Below are 21,814 nucleotides of genomic sequence, written 5' to 3' on the forward strand. Positions count from 1 at the left end.
AGCAGTCAGAAACAGAGTCCAGGCAGAAATCGCTGAAATGTCCTGGAAAATCCGGGCGTATAGCAACCCATGTTGGTAGTGTAGATTTTGGTGAATTTCCTTAAAAATAGCTCTAAAATTTCATATATATTTTTTGAGGTTTTGCAAAAATCTGTGTCCGGATTTTCACTTTTTTAAATATGGCAGCCCTAGTACAGGCATGGTACAAAGACAGTCAGATACAGATATTATATTTAATAAAGGTATTTGCATTTACTTCTTGCAAGAATATTAAGTACACAAGTTTTTCAAGTTACTTTAATCTGTCTTTAAGTGAGTATGTGCTTTGTTAACCTGTTAGCTGTCACTTTTAATGCCAATCTTTAACTATTAATATTGCATTCAGACAGCTTTAAGGAAGCAGTTAGTTACCCTATGAAAACCCTTTAGCTAAATTGCCCTTTTATTTTCTCCACCCTTGTTAAGCCACACTGACACTCTGAGAACTTTGCTGGAAGTCTCTTTTTCCCCTACTTTTTACTGGTCTTTTGAAGCAAAGGTTTGTTTTGCTGTCCCGTCATGGAAATATTCACTCTGATACTCCTACCAATCAAAAGAGATGAACATACCAAGATGCTTCTCACTTCTCCCGTCAGCACTGCAGGTAGGTTCTCCCCTTGGCTCTTCAACCTAAGCCGCCACCTCCTCCTCCTCCTCCTTCTTCTTCTTCTTCTTCTCCCCACAAACATCAACAACTCCTACTAATTCAACTCTCCAGTGCCCAGCCATATATACACTTCTTAGCCCCTCTAGTCCAGCCCCAGCCAATCACACTACTTAACTGAAAATTCTAAACCTGCACCAACCAATCAAAACGCATACATGCTTTTTGTATACTCTGAATTCTAACACCACCCTTCATCACAGCTGTTAGTTAGGTCTCCAAAAGGACAGTTAAACTAACTGAGCTAGATGGACTAGCAACAGGACTCCGTATAAGGCAGCTTCCTTTGATCACCACAAGGCAAAATGACAGGTACCTGTACTGCACCTATCTGTTTTCCTCAGCAAGCTAACAGCAGCTTTGGAAGCCAGTTTCACAGAGGGAAACCGCACCTCTGACCCATTCCCTCAGCAACACTTCTGTAATAAATGAGCAGCTCTCCCCCCCGCCCAGCAAATAAAAGTCATACATCACATGAGTCGCCTGAGTAGCTTGGCCCTCAGTGGAAACAAATCTTCATGTTCCAAATATTTTTATTTATTTTCAAGAGCAAAAATATATAAACGTGAGCATAATTGGTTTTTCCTCTTTCCACCCCTCCCCCCAGAACAGAAGAGTAATGCATCAAATTTTCCCATAGGTTTATGTGTGTAGTAAGCGGATACCAATCATCAGGGTGTTCATTTGAATATTTTATAAAGAGGTACTATATTTCAACAAATCATCCCTATCAGATACAGTATGTCATTCTGGGTGTGTATTCAGTTAGTTTGTCAGGTAAAGCAAACGTTCATACAGTATGTTCTGTTTCCATTGTGTGAAGGGGAAGGGATCAAGTCCAGTGCCACATTAAATCCTGTGGAGGCCACAAGGCAGTCTAAATCTCATGGGGGGGCACCTTGTGCACACGCTTTAGCAGGATAATATTGAAATAAGGTGGTAATTTTCATTCAAGGTCAAATCAATATTCTTTTGATCCATTGTCGCAGGGCCCCCATAGGCCGGTGCCTACTCTGGTAATACAGCACTTCACAGTTCTTTGCTATAAGTAATTGTGCTGTTACCAGGAGAAAGGTGATAAGTTCCTGGTGTAATAGTACAAGTTGAGTATCTTTGAAAATTGTTAATAAACCTGGATTGCATTGTATGTCCTGGTTCGCAATTTTGCTTTTTTTTTTCTGTAAATACCCTTTCCTAAAGTGGTTGCACATGTCCACCACATATGGAAAGTCATACCAGTTACATTGCACCCTCTCTAGCATGCTGAAGAGGATGTTTTGTCTATGTAGCTGAGTCTTGCAGGTGTTAGATGCCATCTGTGTATTACCTTAAAAGAGTTTTCTGTGATGTGGGTTGACTGCCTTGTGGGTTGATGTTGATGTTGATTTTAGGGGTAGTGTTGTTGTCCATAGATAATATCTGCTTCTTCAAATTCTGTGTCCAAGTCCTTTTCCCAGTTTTGTTCAATAGCTGAGCATTGTCCAATGGCCAGATCAATGAGTATTTTGTATACAATTGATAGATTTTTTTTTTAAGTTCAGTCATGTTCAGAATTAGTTTTTCAAATGATGCCAATGGCCTAATTGCTTGAGAGTTGACTATTGAATTTGTTTTAGTTTCTATGTTTGCTTGCATCTTTGACGGGACATTCAGACTTAATAGTTCCAATTTTGTTTTATTGATGGACAATCTCGCTATTTTTTTAAAAAAACCTTCAGTTTCTCTGATGGCCTCTGGCAGGGATGTCTCTGGGTCGGAGATCGTCAGGGAAATATGATCAGCAAAAAGGTTCGATGGTAATCTGCCTATATCTTCTTATTCCTTTTATTTTCAGGTTGTTTTGAATTGCATTGTTCCCTTGATAGCGCACATAATAGAGGTGATAAGGAGCATCCTTGTTTGATTCCTCTTTGCATGTTCAGGTATTCTGAGTCTTGTCCATTCACCCTAAGCAAATATTTAAAAGCCACAGTCTTCCCAGCTATCTTCTTACCTTTTTTAACTGGAGGTGCCATTGACTTACTCCTACTTGCAATGTATGTCCTCCTTTGCTGAGCTCTCAGTGACTCTTCTCCAGGCTTTCACAATTATGGTTTTCACAATTATTCCCATGATGTGAATTTCATTGGCATCCTCATTTTAAAGCCCGGAAAAATGGTTGCAAGTGGCATTAATTTCATAGGACCCAAGTTTAAAAGGCCATATTTATTTTCCAAAAATATGCACTAAAAACAGTAACAAAAGTTTACCTCCACCTTGGCACTGTAATGCCATTTTGCTCTCTTTCTCCAGTCCTTAACGGTAAATTATCTCCTGAACATGACATATTTCCATCCTGAGTATTGAATGTCATCCAGAGGGCAGTGCTGATTTCTCCGCAGGTTATCCTGCTTCCAAATGCTACAATACCAATGCTGCTGTTTTTAGCAGGATTTACTACTCTCTCTCTCTTCTCTCTCCCTCTCTCTTTAAAGCCACTGCAGAAATGAATTTGCACTGGCTCATTGCCACCTAATCAGGAGGAATCGGGTACTGTTGTCTGAAGTGAACCATCTCAACAGTGAATGAAAAATAAACCCCCCTACTGTCTAAATGGTTGTGCACATTTTAGATGTTCATATACTGTACACATATGTGGACAGGCACACACACAGAGACAGACAGAGGGACATAGAAAGATATTCAGCTCTGAAAGGCTACAAATAAAAAAATTAACTTGTAGGGAAGTGATGATGCATTATGGATATGTGCCTTATAACTGGCAAATGGACTCAAATCCTCTAAAGACAATGGGGTGGATGCTGCTATTTACTTAGCTAATGCTGGGATTTGGTGAGCACTATGCAGATTTCTAACTAGCAACCTGATGTCAACAGCAGAGATTTTTCCTACATCTGTTTACACACGAGAGGCTGTGCTGCTACTTCCACAGGAAAGTCTACCTTGTGAGCGAGTCCCAATGCACTCAGGTCTAGGCCCCTGGGGACCCCATTATGCTGCCATTATGATGAAACTTGTATCACCCTGTTCCCTCTCTTGCTGTTCCTCAGCAGGCTCTCTTGTTATTGCGGATGGAAATGCACTCAATAGATTGACAATGGAAAAAAGAGTCACAACCAAGAAGTGAAATATCAGCGCAGCCAGAGTCAAACAAATGACATTTGATTTCCACACACCCCTCCACCCCCACCCCTCTGCAAAGGAAGCCGTGCAGCAACAAGCATGCAGCTGTGCCTACTGTTTAGCACATAATGGGAGGTGTTTGATCACTTCACTTGTCTGCTTGCCAGTCAGCACAAACACTGGCTGGGTGGAGAGGAGGTTGTGAAGGGCAGGGCAGCGTCTCTCCTGCGCGTTCAGAACGGGGAGATGCACGGAATTTGCCTCGCCTACTGCTGCAGTTATTCTGTCAAGGAAACACAGCCGCTTCTTGCCTCTCCTATTAACTGACTACCCAGTGTCTCATTTTAACTGCTGGCCTGAATGAGAAAAATTAAAGGAGATGTGCTGAAGGAAAGCTGGGGGTGCCTTTGGGAATCCAGGCAAGAGGTGGGAGCAGAAGCTGACCGGAGGCATTTTGCTGACAAATAGTGCCCTCCCTATGTACCTCAGTCAAGGGGCAGAGTACCCAATGCCCATCTGAGGAAGCAGACCAAACAAGCTCTTCTCCCCTCCCTGGCAATAGAAATGTAACAGTGATAAACAGAATAATGAACATTTGTTGCCCCTTTGTGATACAGACAATCAGCTACTTGAGGCAGCTGTCTCACTCTGCCTAATGGTAGGAGCAGCCCTGCTAAACGAGACTTTCTCAGCTCTTATTGGCAGCCATTATAGACCCTTCCTTTCCCCTCTCGCTTTGCCTGCAGCCCCCAACCCAGTGAGTCTGACAAATTTCAAGCCATCCTGCACCCCCACCTTTGGATATTAAAATTACTTGCACTATCATAAGTTTACAGCCAATGCATTTTGAGATTTTCTTTTGCCCTCTGGTAAGCTGTACATCAGCAGAAAACACAAATTAGTCTCTTAAAAGAACTAATACAACATTTGCTGCCAGACTCGAAATAGCTTGCTTTTTTGTTTTTGTTTTTTATTAATTTTGAGAACAAGATATACCAGCAATGAACTAAATACAATACACATAAAATCCCCTGCTCCCTGCGCTCTCTCACAGCATCATCCACTGAATGTCTGCTCTAAACTAAGTAACCCTAGTGAATTCAGTATTGCCTGCATTGTCATAATTCAATAGGACTTAGTTTAAGTGTATATGCAGGAATCACCAACCTGGCAGATGGGTGGCTTTCATCTATTTTGGGTTAAAAAATAAATAAAAAATAGCAGCCCCTTCCTTCGACCATAGAGATGCTTTTCTAAATGTGTAGGTGCAGGTGTGCTCCGATATGCTGTGTGTGTGTGATTGAGAGAAATGCAGTTGGGCAGAGAGAGGTGCCTGAGAGAGAGGAGCTGAGGTATGTATTTCTGTACAGTCTGAGAGAGGGGTGGTGGGTGTGAGAGAGATGCACTTGGGCGGAGAGGGAGAGGTGGGGGTGTATTCATGGAGTGTATGAGTGTGAAAGAGATGCATATGTGCCTGTGGTTCATTTGCATGCTCTGAGTGTGGGTGTATGTGCTGTATGTGCAATAGAGCATGTGGCTGCCTTGGCTATCTTTCCTGGTATTGGGGGAATGTTCCCTGTCATTATTAGACAGCAGCAGCAGCATTGTGTATTTAGGTATGTGATCAACACTGTGTGATCTTCACAATCAGAACCAGCAGGATATAGGTGACTTCCTATTGTCTGAGATGGGGGAAAAAGAGACAATGGCTGTACACTCTCTAATTCCGTGTTATGCAGTGTCCCCATTTTGGGACTGGCACCTTTTCAAAATGTGCCCACTGGTCCAAAGAGTCTGCCAGACACTCAGAGGCATTTATCACTTTTTTTCTTTTCTTTTTCTGAAAAACCACAACTTGCTGAGCTTGTTTACCAAAGATGGAAGTAGGATGATAGTAAGAACAGGAGCAACAGTCACTCTTTTAATCCACTGCCTTAGAAATTGGTTGGTTTCAGAAGGTTTCTTGCCAGAGTTACCTGTTGTTACTTTTCCCATGACCATTCAGTCTTTCAGCATTCTGTCGCCCATTGCATGATTGATTGTCCTTTTTCCACGTTGCACAATGCAAGCAGCTTTTGTCATTTACATCTCTGAACACTCTGTTCTTATTTCGTTGGTTTTATATTCTTATTGTATGGTGTTTTTAATTCATTCTGGAAGGCAGGATATAAACATTTTTAGCTAGATAGCGAGATATGCATGCGCAATGATAGGGCTACTGTACTTTCGCCAGTTTTATGGAAGAAGCAATCTTTTCAAGTGCAGCTCAACATGCAGCAGTAAGAAGATCTGTCAGAGAACTCCCACTTGGCTTTGAACATTGAAGTTAAAGGAGCCTATCTTTCTTTACAGCTGATCACCTTATTTACTAATCTTGTAGTCTGATACTGGTACAGTATAACTTTCCTGATATGAGAACAGCTTTATGTGTTTTATTTTTGCATAGCAAGGCATAGAAAATAAATGAACGAGTGAACAGGTGAGTTTTTTCCTATGAATCAACACAATGGTATGACTGTAGATATCTGAGAGTACAGACTGTAGTTATATTCAAATCTGGTAAAAAAAACATAGATTCCATCATTGCTTGCAATTTAAATAACATAGTAAGGTGCAGGGAGAACCCAGGTTCTTTGAGGCGATTGTCATGCTTCTACGATTTGTAGTGCCAACATCTATAAATCAGCTGGACAGAATACAAAGGGTGAGAAAGCTAGATTTGCACAGTGTCAGGAATAGATTATGCTCCAGTTGCATTGCTGTGCATCGTTCAGGTGTCATGGACAAGGAGACAGGCACAAAAATGTCCAAAGAGGGTGGAAATCCTATTTAATTTGAAGCTTAATAAATTTGTATTACAATGACCATTATATCTGCATTCCGAATTTCAGTGTCTGACTTATTGAAAACCTTATCAGCCTGGGGGAGGGAACCCTAAATATTTCCCATTATTATTCAGAAGGAAAATAAAGCAAGAGCCTAAAGACTGCATCAGCCTTTAAAAAACACCCAAAAAAACCTGCAGTGTTGATTTGGGAAGAAAAACTAGGTTAGGCTTTATATTTAGCTTTATTCCTTACCAGATGGCAATCTTTGGAATATAAACATAAAGTCCGGGGAGAAAGGAGCAAAAAACTTTACTAAATATAAGGGAAGTTTACTTGCTGAGAAACTAAAGTTCTTGGCTCGATCCAACAATAGATAGGCACTCCCAACCCTGCTTAATGGGCAGAAAAATGGTAATAATAATATATGATAATTTATTATTTCTATCCCGCCCATCTGGCTGGGTTTCTCCAGCCACTCTGGGCGGCTTTCAACAGAACCTTAAAAACAGAATAAAACTTCAAACATTAAAAACTTCCCTAAACAGGGCTGCCTTCTGATGTCTTCTAAAAGTCTGATAGTTGTTTATTTGCTTCACATCTGATGGGAGGGCACTCCACAGGGCAGGCGCCACTACCGAGAAGGCCCTCTACCTGCTAGGAGCAATTTTCTTACCTTTTTTTTTTTTTTGAGGATTTAAAAAAATTAAATATTTCTTAGTTTACAAAAGTATGTGCAATGTCTCTTTTTTCAAGTTACATTTTCTACAGTCAGTTTCATTTGTTGAGACTTTAGTGTGACATTAGGAAGAAAAATTATTTCGGATTGTTTCATGCTCCCCACTTCCCTGTACAATGAGAACTTCCAAGGTAGTACATACAAGGGTTCAGCTTCCTTTAGAAGGCGAGTTCACAGGAGACTTCTGGTATTTTGTAATTTCTGGGTTTATTTAAAAATATTCAAGTTTAGCGCATGTGGAGATGGAGAGCATAGCATTCTGTCAAGCAGCTGATTCACTGTCCCACATTGGGTCTCCAGAAAGGCAGCCAGGCACTCTCAAAGGTACCTTTTCTCCTGAGGTTTTCAGTTCAGCTTTCTCTGCCCAAGGCAAGGGCGTGGGAAGGGGGGTGCGGGCTGCCCCATGTGTCATCCTCCGCCACTGGCCCAAGGTCTATATTTTTCTTTTCACACCATCTTTTGTTAAGGAAGACAGCAGAAGGAATGAGCCACTTTGTCCAAAAATGGCTTTCACGTTCTAGACTTTCTCTTTATACCTCAACTATTAATTTCAATGGCAGTGTCTTGAGCCATTAAGGAAAGATCAACTGGTTATTCTGGCCTATAACACTCAATAATAATAATAATAATAATAATAATAATAATAATAATAATTTATTATTTGTACCCCGCCCATCTGGCTGGGTTTCCCCAGCCACTCTGGGCGGCTTCCATAGAAACCAAAAAACACTAAAATATCATACATTAAAAACTTCCCTGAACAGGGCTGCCTTAAGATGTCTTCTGAATGTCAGGTAGTTGTTTATCATTTTGACATCTGATGGGAGGGCGTTCCACAGGGCGGGCGCCACTACCGAAAAGGCCCTCTGCCTGGTTCCCTGTAGCTTTGCTTCTCGCAATGAGGGAACTGCCAGAAGGCCCTCGGCGCTGGACCTCAGCGTCCGGGCAGAACGATGGGGGTGGAGACGCTCCTTCAGGTATACTGGGCCGAGGCCGTTCAGGGCTTTAAAGGTCAACACCAACACTTTGAATTGTGCTCGGAAACGTACTGGGACCCAATGTAGGTCTTTCAAGATCGGTGTTATGTGGTCTCGGCGGCCGCCCCCAGTCACCAGTCTAGCTGCCGCATTCTGGATTAGCTGTAGTTTCCGAGTCACCTTCAAAGGTAGCCCCACATAGAGCGCATTGCAGTAGTCCAAGCGGGAGATAACTAGAGCCTGCACCACTCTGGCGAGACAGTCCGCGGGCAGGTAGGGTCTCAGCCTGAGTACCAGGTGTAGTTGGTAGACAGCTGCCCTGGATACAGAATTGACCTGCGCCTCCATGGACAGCTGTGAGTCCAAAATGACTCCCAGGCTACGCACCTGGTCCTTCAGGGGCACAGTTACCCTATTCAGGACCAGGGAGTCCTCCACACCAGCCCGCCCCCTGTCCCCCTAAAACAGTACTTCTGTCTTGTCAGGATTCAGCTTCAATCCATTAGCCGCCATCCATCCATTCTGTTATTGCAAAAGGTAGTCTGTATTGTCTAATCCTGCAAAGCTTATTCAAGCAATGTCATGTTCTGGTTATCATAATCAATTTACAGTACAAACAACTTACAACACAATCCTACAAATGCTTACTGAGTTCAATGAACTTTCTCCCAAATATGAATATGATTGGGACCTTTGGCTAAGGAAACATGCAATGGGATTGCATTCTTAGTGTGTGAATTCTTTCATTCCATTACTTATCTAAGAAGCCCCAAGCATAGTAGCCATCCATAATCACTACATTTTCTTTGTGCCAAGGGACCTCATTTCACTTTATATAATCTACTTTTTCTTTTGACCATAGAAAAGATTAATGTAAATATTACTGTTGCTAAAATAAGACTGGCGTGATTCCAGTGTTTAAAGAAATAGACTCACTATTAGCTCAGAGCTATCTGTTTCAAAATCCTGCACAGACTATTTTTTTTATTCCACATTTTTTTGAAGGGGAAGAAAATGCTTCCTCCGTTTAGTACCTCCATACAGCTGTTCATAAGAAATGCTGACAAACCAGTTTCTGAGCAAGCAAGAGCAGCATGACATCGTATAATGCATGTCCATGTTGACCTTTATCTTGTATAATTTGTGACTGAAAAACAATTAAAAATGCTGAAGCCAAGAACGTGGAAACAATGTGGCATAATTGGGTTTGGTTATCTGTGTCTCTAGCTATATTTCCATGTTTTATCATCCAAGCATTCACATACATGAATCAACTGAGCCATTCATGCGTGTGCACTCCAAGTAGTGGTTCACTGTGTCTGATGGCTCAGAAGACTGATGAAGCAACGCTGTCAAACAATTGAGTACAAGATGCTCCAGATATTAACTAAGTTGTCACTAAGCTACAACGTTAGCATAAATTATCTGTGCAAATTCATCAAGCGATCCCAAAACAAGTGTGCCAAGGAAATCATTTACAGCTGTTGCCCTGTTCCGGCCAGACTATTATGGACTTGTCAAGTCATAAGCCAAACCTAGGATGAGCAACTAGAGTTGCTCAGGAGTAGTAGGTAAATCATAGGTTCCAGGCAAAAGAGCTGGAGAAAGCTCCAACAGAGACGCAGGACTTGGGAAAGCAAAGGCAATTGGTAATCTGAGTCCAGAGTAAATATGGGTATCTCCCATTCCAAATTCTTCTCTGGATTTGGGAGTCTCCAAGGTAATAGCAGCCAGTCAGCGTGGATTTTCACAAGGACTGCAGCAAGGTCTAAATCTTCCCTTTCTATATGCCATACATAATCTGGCACCTCCCCCACCACCCTGGCTATTATTTTTAAAAGGAAAAATGGGACACAAGAAGCATGCATAGCCCATAAACATATCATCTAATCTTCAGCTGCTATTGAGCGCAAAAGACTACAGCTGAAGATGGTGCACCATCAGATAAAAATAATGGCTGGTCTTCTATATCAGCCTGTGATGGTTGCGCAAAGCAAACCACTCTCACATTACACATACAGATCAAGTAGTAAACAGGAGATTGACAGAAATGGTTGCCCAAGCCTTCTACGTTCAAACCGATTATTGAAGGATGTGTGGGAAAGGAAAGGGTATACCTTTGAGATCTTGATGAAAACTTTGTTTTTTAAAAGCAAATTGATGTTTCACTTGGTAGGCCTAAGCCCTGGTTGCCTTGATGGGCCTGCCTCCACTGATTTTAGTCAGAGAGTAGAATAAAGAGGGGTAAAATGGCTACAAAATAAAAAATAAAATTCAGCTATGAGAATTCATTATAGTAAAGTTTCAAACGTATACTCTCAGTTAATAATAGTTATAACTTGGGTGTGGGGTGTCAGCTTAATGGGGTCTTAACTCTGTGCACACTGATAAATCCATCACTGTCTACAGTGCTGTGTGAATAGTTCAACTTCTCACAAACAGCAACAAAATGATGTTCACATTGGAAAGAAATGAGATTCAGGAGGAGGGTGGTTGTGTAGTTGTCATCATCAGAAACATCAGAACTAAAGGACTAAAAAAAAACAAGTTCTTTCAGGCTTCCTTTTCAGAGGAGGAAGAGCTTGGGGTTAATAGGAAAAGGGAATTCAGGGAAGAGAGATTCCAGTAATGCTCACTGGTTACATTCTTAACAAGGTATACTAAAGGATGAACCTGAGGGTGCTGATATGCACTGAATTATCTAACACCAATTGAGAATCAGAAGTTGGATTCTGGGCCTTAAGTGATGTTTTAAGGCCCAGACCAGCAGCATAAAGGTTGCAATGCAGGGTTGGTTGATAAAAGATTCTTAAAAATAGGGTTACTGTTGTAGAATTGACTCCAGTACCTTTGCACCTTGTAATCTACCCTGAATTTAATTTGCAACCAAGGGTGGGTTAAACATATGTTAAATAATAAATAAATACAGAAGAGAATTTTGCCACACCACATCTGATCAGACACCTGAGGAGACAGGGAAGTAGCAAAATTATCCTCACCTCTTGGCAAAACAATATAGGCAGTTAGCTTACCAAGAGTTTGCATGTATTCATGCTCATCAGTATTCACCTCATGATGGCCTGGTAAGAGGTCAGCTCAGCTGATCATATCTACATATTTTTGTAGCTTGTTACATTTTAAAGGGACCATCTGCTCCTCTTCAAAGTGGTGCAGTTTGGAAGGAACAATTTACGCCTGTCAGCTATATCCAGAAAAAAGGGAAAGTTGCTCGTTTTTGGCCACTTAAACCTCACTTACCATTTTCTGAGTAGGCTGCCTGCAGAAGGCAAAATATAGATGAAAAAGTATAGAACAACCACACCCATTAAAAGCAAAAAAGAGATCACAAAATATTAAGTGATTTGCAAGTGGTGTTCAACACATATGTAATGCCATTGCTTTGTGCTCAGGGTGGCCTAGGGACACTTTGCTACTGTTCTCATCCCAGTTTGATACTCTCTTCAGGAGAATTATTTTGTTCATTCCACTTCGCAGGCAGCTGCATTTTTATTCTAGCCCATCTATTACATCAGCACCGCTAACCAATTTACTAAGGTGCTCTATGAATTTTGTATAATGGCCACCTCTACCAGCTGCTATCAAGGTTCAGGCAGTCTCGGAAGATAAGCACAATGATGGTGCTGAAAATATTGATGTACTGGAATAGTCAAGTAAATATAGAGAATAGTAAGTGCAGTAGAATAGGACATAGGAAAGAGCTCATAGCTCAGTGGCAGCACACATGTTTTGCATCTAAAAGGGCTGAGGTTGGGCCAGCACCTCCAGTTGAAATGATATCACCACACAGCAGGGCTGGGAAAGACTTCTTTGGAGAATTAGTGCTGGCCACAGCAGGCAACACTAGCCTAGAATGAACAATAGTCCAAGTGACATTCAGATCTTCATATCACACAAATTTCAATATTTTGAAATGCTTTCTCAAATCTGGTTGCCTCAAAACAATTCGGAAAGCAATTCAAGTTTCAAAATATGATAAAGTATGCATTACTTTCTAGGTGGAGCCTTGTCAATTGTGCAAATGTTGCCCCCAAATATAAATTAGCAATAGCTATATAGCATGAGATGATTGTCTCATTTTGTTTGTATTGTGAACTCCCTTGGACCAAACCATCGTTGGGAAAACCACTGGACAATACACATCTTTCCTACTGCTTATGCAAGACAAACTGAGAATACTCAAAAGATGAACTGCTCTTGCAATCATATTTGTTTTTGTTCTTACTTCAGGACAGCATCAGTACAGATGACTCTGCTTGTTAACATTCTTCATCATTTACTCCATTGTAGTTTAGTGTGTATTTTTTACAATTGTTACGGTCATTGGAGGCTGATCCATTAGGGTGAATGGGCTGCTGCCCCCATCAACCTAAGCTTGCTCTCAGCCACACAACCACCCCACCTGCTTGCCTTCCTACTTACAACCAGTCTGGGGGTGGCACTGCCTGTCAGCTTCCTGCCCCCTAATCTCTGAGTTGCTTTTGTAGAACTCAGCAGGGAGGAAGATGGGAGCAAAACTAGAACTAGTTGGCTCTACTTGTCATTGGCTCCTTTTGGTCTCCTTGCCTTCTGCCCTGCCAGTCCCAATGAACACCAGGCATCACTGGTTACTGTACTGATATTGTGCATTGTTTGGTAAGTTTTATTATGTCTTATACCATTAGGCATATGTTGTAAAGTGACATACACGTATAAGAAATCAAATCAAAACAAAACAAAACAATGTACTAGAGAGAAGCAATGGCGGGTACAGCTCAATCCCCAACCCCTATCTGATTGTCTTTAAGAGTTCATTGGATGCCCCGTCTTAGCAGTCCTAAGGGCCGCATTTGGGCATAAACTGGGAAAGGTCATTGTCTCTGAAAGTACACGATGCATCAATATTGCTTATGTTAAGCAGGATTTGGTCTGATCAGTGTCCAGAATGAAAATCTGCTGGGTATCTGATAAATGCTGCCTTGACTTCTGCCATGGAAGAAAGGTGGAGGATAAATGGAAAAAACTATGAAAATGCAAGGAAGATGCAGTGCAGTGCTGAAGTTGTACGCAAGTTCAGCCCATATCAATTGTGACTGCAGGGCACTCTTCTCACCACACCTAGAAATGCATGAGAACAAATGGATGTGTAGCACGCCCAATAATGTCACTGAGAGGGATGATCAGAACCCCCTGAGAAATGTCATTAGTCTTATTTGGAAATTTTCTGTTTCCCTCACAATTCAGAACTTCACTTTAGGTGAAACTCTAGTCAATGGGGATTTGGGTCTCTTGGCTGACTCATTTCTTGAGCATTCCCTTCTATCTTGCACTCCTTCCAACCCCCTCTCCACAACAAAACACAACCTTCAGTATTCTGCTGCCCTTGGCCATCTCATAGCTGGTGGTCTGCATAATGGAGGCAATGAATTGCTGGCAGGCTCCAGAAATTGACAAGGGCTGTTGCATTTCACTTGCAGGCCATATGTTATATAGGCCCAGAAAATGGTAATGGACACAGTTCACTGCACATTTATCAGTGTTTGAAACACAGGCTGGAATGCTCAATGAGAGGACATGTGCTGGACTGCAGCCAGTAAAATAACTCACTATATCTATTGAATAACATATTTGGATTTGGATTTTTCTTTACAAAAAAAGAAAATCAGGTTTATTGCTTACAAATGTTCAGTATTGGAAAATATTAATGAAACACCAACTAAAACAGATGGCAGTCGGTACATTATTTTCAAAATAAAATATATTGCTGTTTTATATTTTGTGTTCAGTGCCTTTGGTACAGCTATTCAGCATAGAGTGCTTTTATTTGTTGCTCTTAATTGTAAAAGTATATACTCTTCATCGGAATTTTAAAAATCATGAATACTAATACAAACAAGGAACCTAAACCATTTTTCTCCCAGATGCATGTGTTTTCCCTGACACTTAACCAGATTTGTTTTTTAAAAGATGTCTGTTGTTTTTATTCTGCTGTTACACAACAATTGAACTGATTGGTTGTCCAGACATTGTTAGCTCATTTATTAGATTATAAAAATATTTATAAATGACTATATTATAGAAAATATCAAAGTGGCTAACAACAATGATATTTCTATACAATAGATATCTGACCTATGGCCTGTGCCTATCTGTATTTACTCAGAAGTCCCACCAATGTCATAGGCGCTGACTCCCAAACAAGTTAGATATGGTGAGACTGCGGCCTTGATACCAAAAGATGGGCATGTTCTACTGGACATTAGAAAGGGCAAGGTGGAGCTTGATTCACTGCTGCTACTTTTGGAAGTAACCATGACATTTGTTTAGTATAACATCTGATTTTACCCAGAAACTCAATCAGTTTTATCGGAAATGATGTGTGGAATTCTGACATTACTTTTGAATCCGTGTTACTTGCAAATCTTCAGCTAAAGGACATCAAGTAGCGGTGTCAGTGAAAACTAGACAACATGCGGAATGAAATGGACACTTTGCTTTTTAAGCTCCACACAAGGACCCATTCATTCTTCCTTGGTTGTTTTCCTTTCAGGTGAAGGAATTCATTCACCTGTGCCACAAATCTAGTAGCACTGGAAATAAACAGAAGTGGTGAAGCCAAAGAGGTAGTTATAATGGCACTGGCAGTGAAAATACAACAGCTAACAGTCTTGGAGGAGCCAGAAGCAACACACAAGAGTGAAGTGAAACAAAAGACTCACTAGGCAGGAGATGAATAATAGCTAGTTTTGAAATGGATAGTGTTAGCAACCGAAAGCCTGTAGGAGACAGGGCTGTGTTAACTAGGTCCCAGTTGTGGGTGGGTCAGTGGTTGGCAAAGGAAGAAAACCTCTCTTGCCCAAGCATGTGACTCTCTTGCCCATTATCAACCAAAGTCAATCATCTACATGCTTGATCACAAGTGGAGGATTCTTACAAACACTCACTTTTCATTTGGGCTATAGTTTTCTCCCCTTTAAAAAGAAGACCACATAGAAAGTTTCTTACTATGTGGATTCATCACCAGTGACAGTTAGCTGGGCATCCTCTGCACCTTCTGACTAGAGATCAGGCAGGACAGAGGTATCTTAATGTATCCGAAGTCATGGCACAGGTTTTTCTCAATTAACATTGACATCTTAACCCCGAAGTTTTACTTTTAGGGTATCAAACAGGAAAGAATGCTACCAGTTTGAATCAGTAACTACAGAACATGAAGTATAATAGTGTCAATCTTCCTAATAGTGTCAGTCTTAAGGGCAAGTTTGATATGTGTCCAATACCTCAAACCAAGGGTGAAATGCTGTAAAAGATGAGGGGCACAATTCAACAAAGAGGTTGTGTAGTGAATGATGTGTGAACCAGCCCCAAGGCTTCTAATTAACCATCTCTAACCTAACCCTTTATGCAAGTCCAGGTCAATCCATACATCAGTGCCCTATCCATACCAAAAGGATTAATCCACTTTCTCCAGACTTCAGCCTTCAAGAAACCAGGAGTCTAATCAATATCATTGCAATGTGTGCCGCACATCTCCAAGAGGGGTAGTATGTACCTCAGACTGCTTTCCTTTGGAAAGAGAGAGGCACTGGGATGTGTCTGCAATGTTTGAGTTTATTCACACACACAGAGAGAGAGAGAGACTGAACATAGGTGGAACTTAACCGCCTACCATCCCTATAAGCAACTGCTCCCACATATCTCCAGATCAGCACCCCTGCTTCTGTAGTTGTTGTTTTTTAACTTACAACTCCTCTGCCTGCCTTTTTAAAGGAAAATTTATTTGTGTCACCAGCCCGCTGGCCCAAAAACTGCCTTTATTTCTACACACAGAGAGCTAGGAGTTGGAGGGAGCAGAATTGAATGGGTAAGGAGAGGAAGAGCTTTTAAGCACTGTGTTGCAAGAAAGGAAGTCATTTTCACATACCACAGCTATCACATGATCTTGTTATTATAAAGTAAAGTGACACAACTTTCTTGCTTCTTCTGCTGTTTCTTGCCCAATCTCTAAAGTGTTAGGATGGTTCACCTGCTCTTTCTCTTTCTTTGACAAACTACAGCTCCCTGGATTCTTTGGATCAAGTCACATGCTTTAAATGTGTGCTGAGTATGCTTAAAATGTATGGTGTAGATTCTTATTCATACAATTGTTTAATTTAAAAAAAAAAAAGAAAACCAAGCCATCTTTTATCAAGGGTCCACTGTTGAAAAATTCAGTAATATTTAAATGTACAAACCACAGTCAGCTCTGCCATTTTCTTTGATTTTAATAAAAGGTTTTAATGTCTCAATAAACCTAACCACAGCATTGCTAATCTATTTCATTAAATCTGGCTAATATCATGATGCCATGTTATTAATTCAAAATCCGTGTCTCTGTGTATTTCTCAGCTCAGGATCTAAAGCAATCGTTATATTTGATGAATAGGGCTTGGCCTATTTTAAATTACGAGGAGAGTCTAAACCAGGGGTTGTCAACCTGGTTCCTACCACCCACTAGTGGGCATTTCAGGATTCTAGGTGGGCGGTAGGGGGTTCTATGGCGCAGAATCCTCCTTCCATTGAACACTGGTGGACAGTAAGGAAATTTTACCCTAAAGAAAGATGCATTAGTGGGCGGTAGGTATAAAAAGGCTGACTGTTGTTTAGTCGTGTCCGACTCATTGTAACCCCATGGACCAGAGCATGCCAGGCACTCCTGCCTTCCACTGCCTCCTGCAGCTTGGTCAAACTCATGTATCTTTCACTATCTCCCTCGCATTTTGCTTGCCTTCTCTCCCCCGCTATTTGTAAGGCCTCGTTGGACAGCCACTTTGCTTTCTTGCATTTCCTTTTCAGTGGGATGATTTTCGTTGCTGCCTCCTGTATAATGTTACAAGCCTCCATCCATAGTTCTTCAAGCACTCTGTCCACCAAATCTAAATCCTTAAACCTGTTCCTCACTTCCACTGTGTATTCATAAAGGATTTTAGATTGTATCTTACTGGCCCAGTGGTTTTTCCTACTTTCTTCAGTTTAAGCTTGAATTTTGCTATAAGAAGCTGATGATCTGAGCCACAGTCAGCTCCAGGTCTTGTTTTTGCTGACTGTATAGAGCTTCTCCATCTTTGGCTGCAGAGAATATAATCAATCTGATTTCGATGCTGCCCATCTGGTGATATCCATGTGTAGAGTAATCTCTTGTGTTGTTGGAAAAGAGTGTTTGTGATGACCAGCTTGTTCTCTTGACAGAACTCTATTAGCCTTTGCCCTGCTTTGTCTTGAACTCCAAGGCCAAACTTGCCAGTTGTTCCTTTTATCTCTTGACTCCCTACTTTAGCATTCCAATCCCCTATAATGAGAAGAACATCCTTTGGTGTCATTTCTAGAAGGTGTTGTAAGTCTTCATAGAAGACCCCTGGTTTAAACTAACAGAGAACTCCTAATTCAAGGATATGACTGTGCAAACAAAACACTTGACTTGGAAACAGATATTACACATGCATCCATGCTCATCTAACAATATATTATCTAAAAATAATAAGTGCCTAAATGGAACCAATTACTGCTCATCTGGCCCTTTAACACTGAGGTTAGAAATCTGAGAAGGGTATTTGAATATCAGAGTTTTCTTAACAACCATGGATTTCTTAATGGAATGCAGTCCCTGCTTCCCTTCACCAAACCACTCAGTGTCAATCTCCAATGACTTCTCTGTGCCCCCACCACAACAGTTTCTGCAGAACTGTCGAAGGGTTGTGCAATGCATGCACTGACCAGGTCTATGGGTTTCAGCTGCTGTAATATTTTTTCAAGGATACTTGTGAAAACTGGAACCTGCTGCCACGACTAGGCCATAAAGCTGAACTGTATGTTGTACAAATATGTTGTGCAGTGGAAAATCGTGTCATGTGCACTAAAGACAGCCAAAGTCTGAAATCATATCTGAGTTCTGAACAGACCAGGCCCACTATTAATCAGAAGTAAGTCCTGTCTCATTGAATTGGAGCTACTGCTTGGTGAATATGTTTGAGATTGCAGCTTTTGCCTACAGAACATTACACACAAGATTCACAGAACTGTCAACACAGACAGCCTTGCATTATTATTAATTCTGCCCCATCAGCTGATGTCATGAGTGATGCCAACTGATAGGTAGGTGGTTGTGATTTGGGGGAAATAGTCTGGTGCGAGAAATTGGACTTCATCTGAAGCCTGTCTCCATGTGCTCCCTCCGAGGGAGGTGCAGAGGGAGATAACACAAGAACAGGCCTTCTCAGTGGTGGTTCCTCTTTTATGGAATGCTCTCCCCAGGGAGGCACACCTAGCACCATTGCTATCTGGTTTTAGATGCCTGGCAAAAATGTTCTTTGGATCTTAATTTTGGATGCTTATCTTTTAGTACAGTTGGATCTCTATGTATTACTTCTGTGTTTTAGGTTGTTTTATTCTTGAGGGAAGTTGATTCATATATATATAGGGAGGAATTCATTGTTCACTGGTCTTGAAAGACCTACACTGGCTCCCAGTACGTTTCTGAGCACAATTCAAAGTATTGGTGCTGACCTTTAAAGCTCTAAACAGCCTCGGTCCAGTATACCTGAAGGAGCATCTCCACCCCCATCATTCTGCCCAGACACTGAGGTCCAGTGCTGAGGGCCTTCTGCCGGTTCCCTCGCTGCAAGAAGCCAAGTTACAGGGAACCAGACAGAGGGCCTTCTCGGTAGTGGCACCTGACCTGTGGAACGCCCTCCCATCAGATGTCAAAGAGAAAAACAACTACCAGACTTTTAGAAGACATCTGAAGGCAACCCTGTTTAGGGAAGCTTTTAATATTTAAAAGACTATTGTATTTTAATATTTTGTTGGAAGCCGCCCAGAGTGGCTGGGGAAATTATTAATTATTATTGTTGTTGTTTCAGTAGCACCTTAAAGACCAACTAAGTTAGTTCTTGGTATGAGCTTTCGTGTGCATGCACACTTCTTCAGATACCTTCAGATATCTGAAGAAGTGTGCATGCACACGAAAGCTCATACCAAGAACTAACTTAGTTGGTCTTTAGGGTGCTACTGGAATGAATTTTTTTGTTTTGACTATGGCAGACCAACACGGCTACCTATCTATTGTTGTTGTTGTTACTGTTATTGTTATTATGTGAGTGCAGGCATTTCTGCTTGCCAGACGGAACAATCTTCCCTCTCCCTGCCTCCCACGCACTGTTCTGAGAGTTCTCCTGAACCACCACCACCCCGTGTCAGTTTGTGTGTGTGTGCAGGGGCACATGGGGGATAAAACACTGCTGCACTAGCAGGACTTGTGGCAGCTCCTGCTAATAATAGGCAGCATGTGAAGTGGTTCTTAGCTGATGCAAGTTCCTGTTCAGAGGAATGGGGTGTCACTTCTTTGCCAATATCTTTTGAAGTAGCTAATATAAATACTTTCTACCTGAACAAACTGATCTGTAACAGCCCTCCAGCACAGTCTTCTATCAAAAATTAAAATGTAATATAAATGGGCACTGAAATGTGAGATGGCAAAAAGTCAAAACAGAAATAAAATTGCAGTTTTGCGTCCTGCTGTCCCTTTCCTTACTGGCGGAAAAAGAGGAACACCAGCAGTCTCTTTCCTTGCCCCCCTGCCTTTCCAACTAGTCCATAAGAATGGCCTTAAGATTTAGTGTTAAACTGTGCCCTTTCATTTTAAAATTATGGAGCAAATTCAGTTATGTTGGAAGAAGACTGTGGGGACTAAATAAATGGACTAAGTGATATCAGTAGCTGTTATAGATGGAGATCCCTGCACTGTCAGCATTACAGGCTCATCACAACTGAGAGATGCACACAGTGTGCAATGTTTTAAAGGCATCAGTTCTGCAATCCTAAGGCTTGAGTGAGGTAGTGGAACAGAATGTGGTTCTTCTACCTTATTCAACACTCTGCAGGGCTCCCACTGGCACGGCAGAAATTAGAGCAGAGCACAACTCTTGTGCTCGTCCATCCTTTAAAGAAAAAAAAAGTTTCAAAATAAACAGGATTGAATTACTCAGCTCCTAGGCTGGCATAATTTTTTCCATGGTGTTTTTTTTGGGGGGTTGGGGAGGTCAGAGGATAGGGAAACTATCAATTATTCTTTTGATTTATGTCTTCCTCTAGTCCTTCTCCGGCATACCCCCTCTGGTATTTTCTTGTTACGTGGAAATGCCCTGTGTACAAGAAGCGTCCCTTGGACTTTACTACTATGGGAAAGTGGACAGTATAAATCCATTCAGAACCAAAAAACCACATTTTTCTGCACCTAGTACTCCTCTAAGTGGAACCCTTTTCAAAAGCCCCTTTGCCTTACGTCTTTCGCTGTTGGGCTATAGGGAAGGGCCATAGCTCAGTTGGTAAAGCAAATGCTTTGCATGCAGAAGGTCACAGGTTCAATCCCTGGTGTCTCCTGCTGGGGCTGGAAAAAGCTCCTACCTAAAACCCTGGACAGCTGCCAGTCAATGTGGGCAATCCTGAGCTAGCTGTACCAGTGATCTGACTTAGCATTAGGCAGTTTCTCATGCCTCTATGAAGCTTGTTTCTGCTGAGTTCTATTTAGTAATGTTTGACAATATGGGCAGATGTAAGGGATGTTTCCTGGACCAAACCCACTTCCTTATACCATAACCACTTACGCATCACTATAAAGGTAGAAGTGCATGGTCAAAAAAAAGCTCAAAGGGGGGCAGATTTGCATAAAAATGAATATGGATTGAAATTTAGCCATGGTAGCTATAAGTATATGAAGGTGTTAGCATCTGCTGTCCAGGTACCGGCTATTAATTGGCAACTCTGCTGTTTCCCCTTCTTTTGGTTCTTTATCTTAAAACCAGATTGGACCTGGGCAGGCCTTCAAATAGAGGACTGCTTCAAACAGAAGATTGTCCTCTGCCTCTGACAGCCTTTCAGATAAAGGACTGTCCTCTGTGAAGCGGGACACATGACCACCCTGCCTCTTGTGAAATCAGCCACAGAAAAACCTTACCCAACCTTATTTGGAAATAAGCTTGAATTAATCTATGCTCTCTCTTCCTCTCTCTGTGCTCTTCAGATCTGCAGCTTTGTTTTGAGCAATCTAATTGTATTTGGGCCTGACTGCTCCACAGATTGAACTGTATATACTCCAATTAGTTTGAGGCCTCATAGGAGGGGGGGGGGGGACGTGCAGCTTGACACTAAATGAGGACCATGGCTCCATATCAGGAAGTAGTGAGGGAAATAACACATGTCGCCACAGTACTTGTCAGCTCCATGGCCTGGTGATTGGAGGCAGTGTTCCTAAAATTGGGGCAAAGAGCCAGATAAGAGACAGCCTCCAAAATGAGTTATGAAAAGCCTGTTAATTTCAGACAGTTCTGGTTACTTTGAAAAAGGCACTGTCGCTGAAACAAAGGTATGGCTTCTATTTATAAACTGAACAATATTTTCCAATTCCACAAGCCTT

This window comes from Podarcis gaigeae (genome assembly GCF_964106915.1).
Source record: "Podarcis gaigeae genome assembly, chromosome: 3".
NCBI lineage: Eukaryota > Metazoa > Chordata > Lepidosauria > Squamata > Lacertidae > Podarcis > Podarcis gaigeae.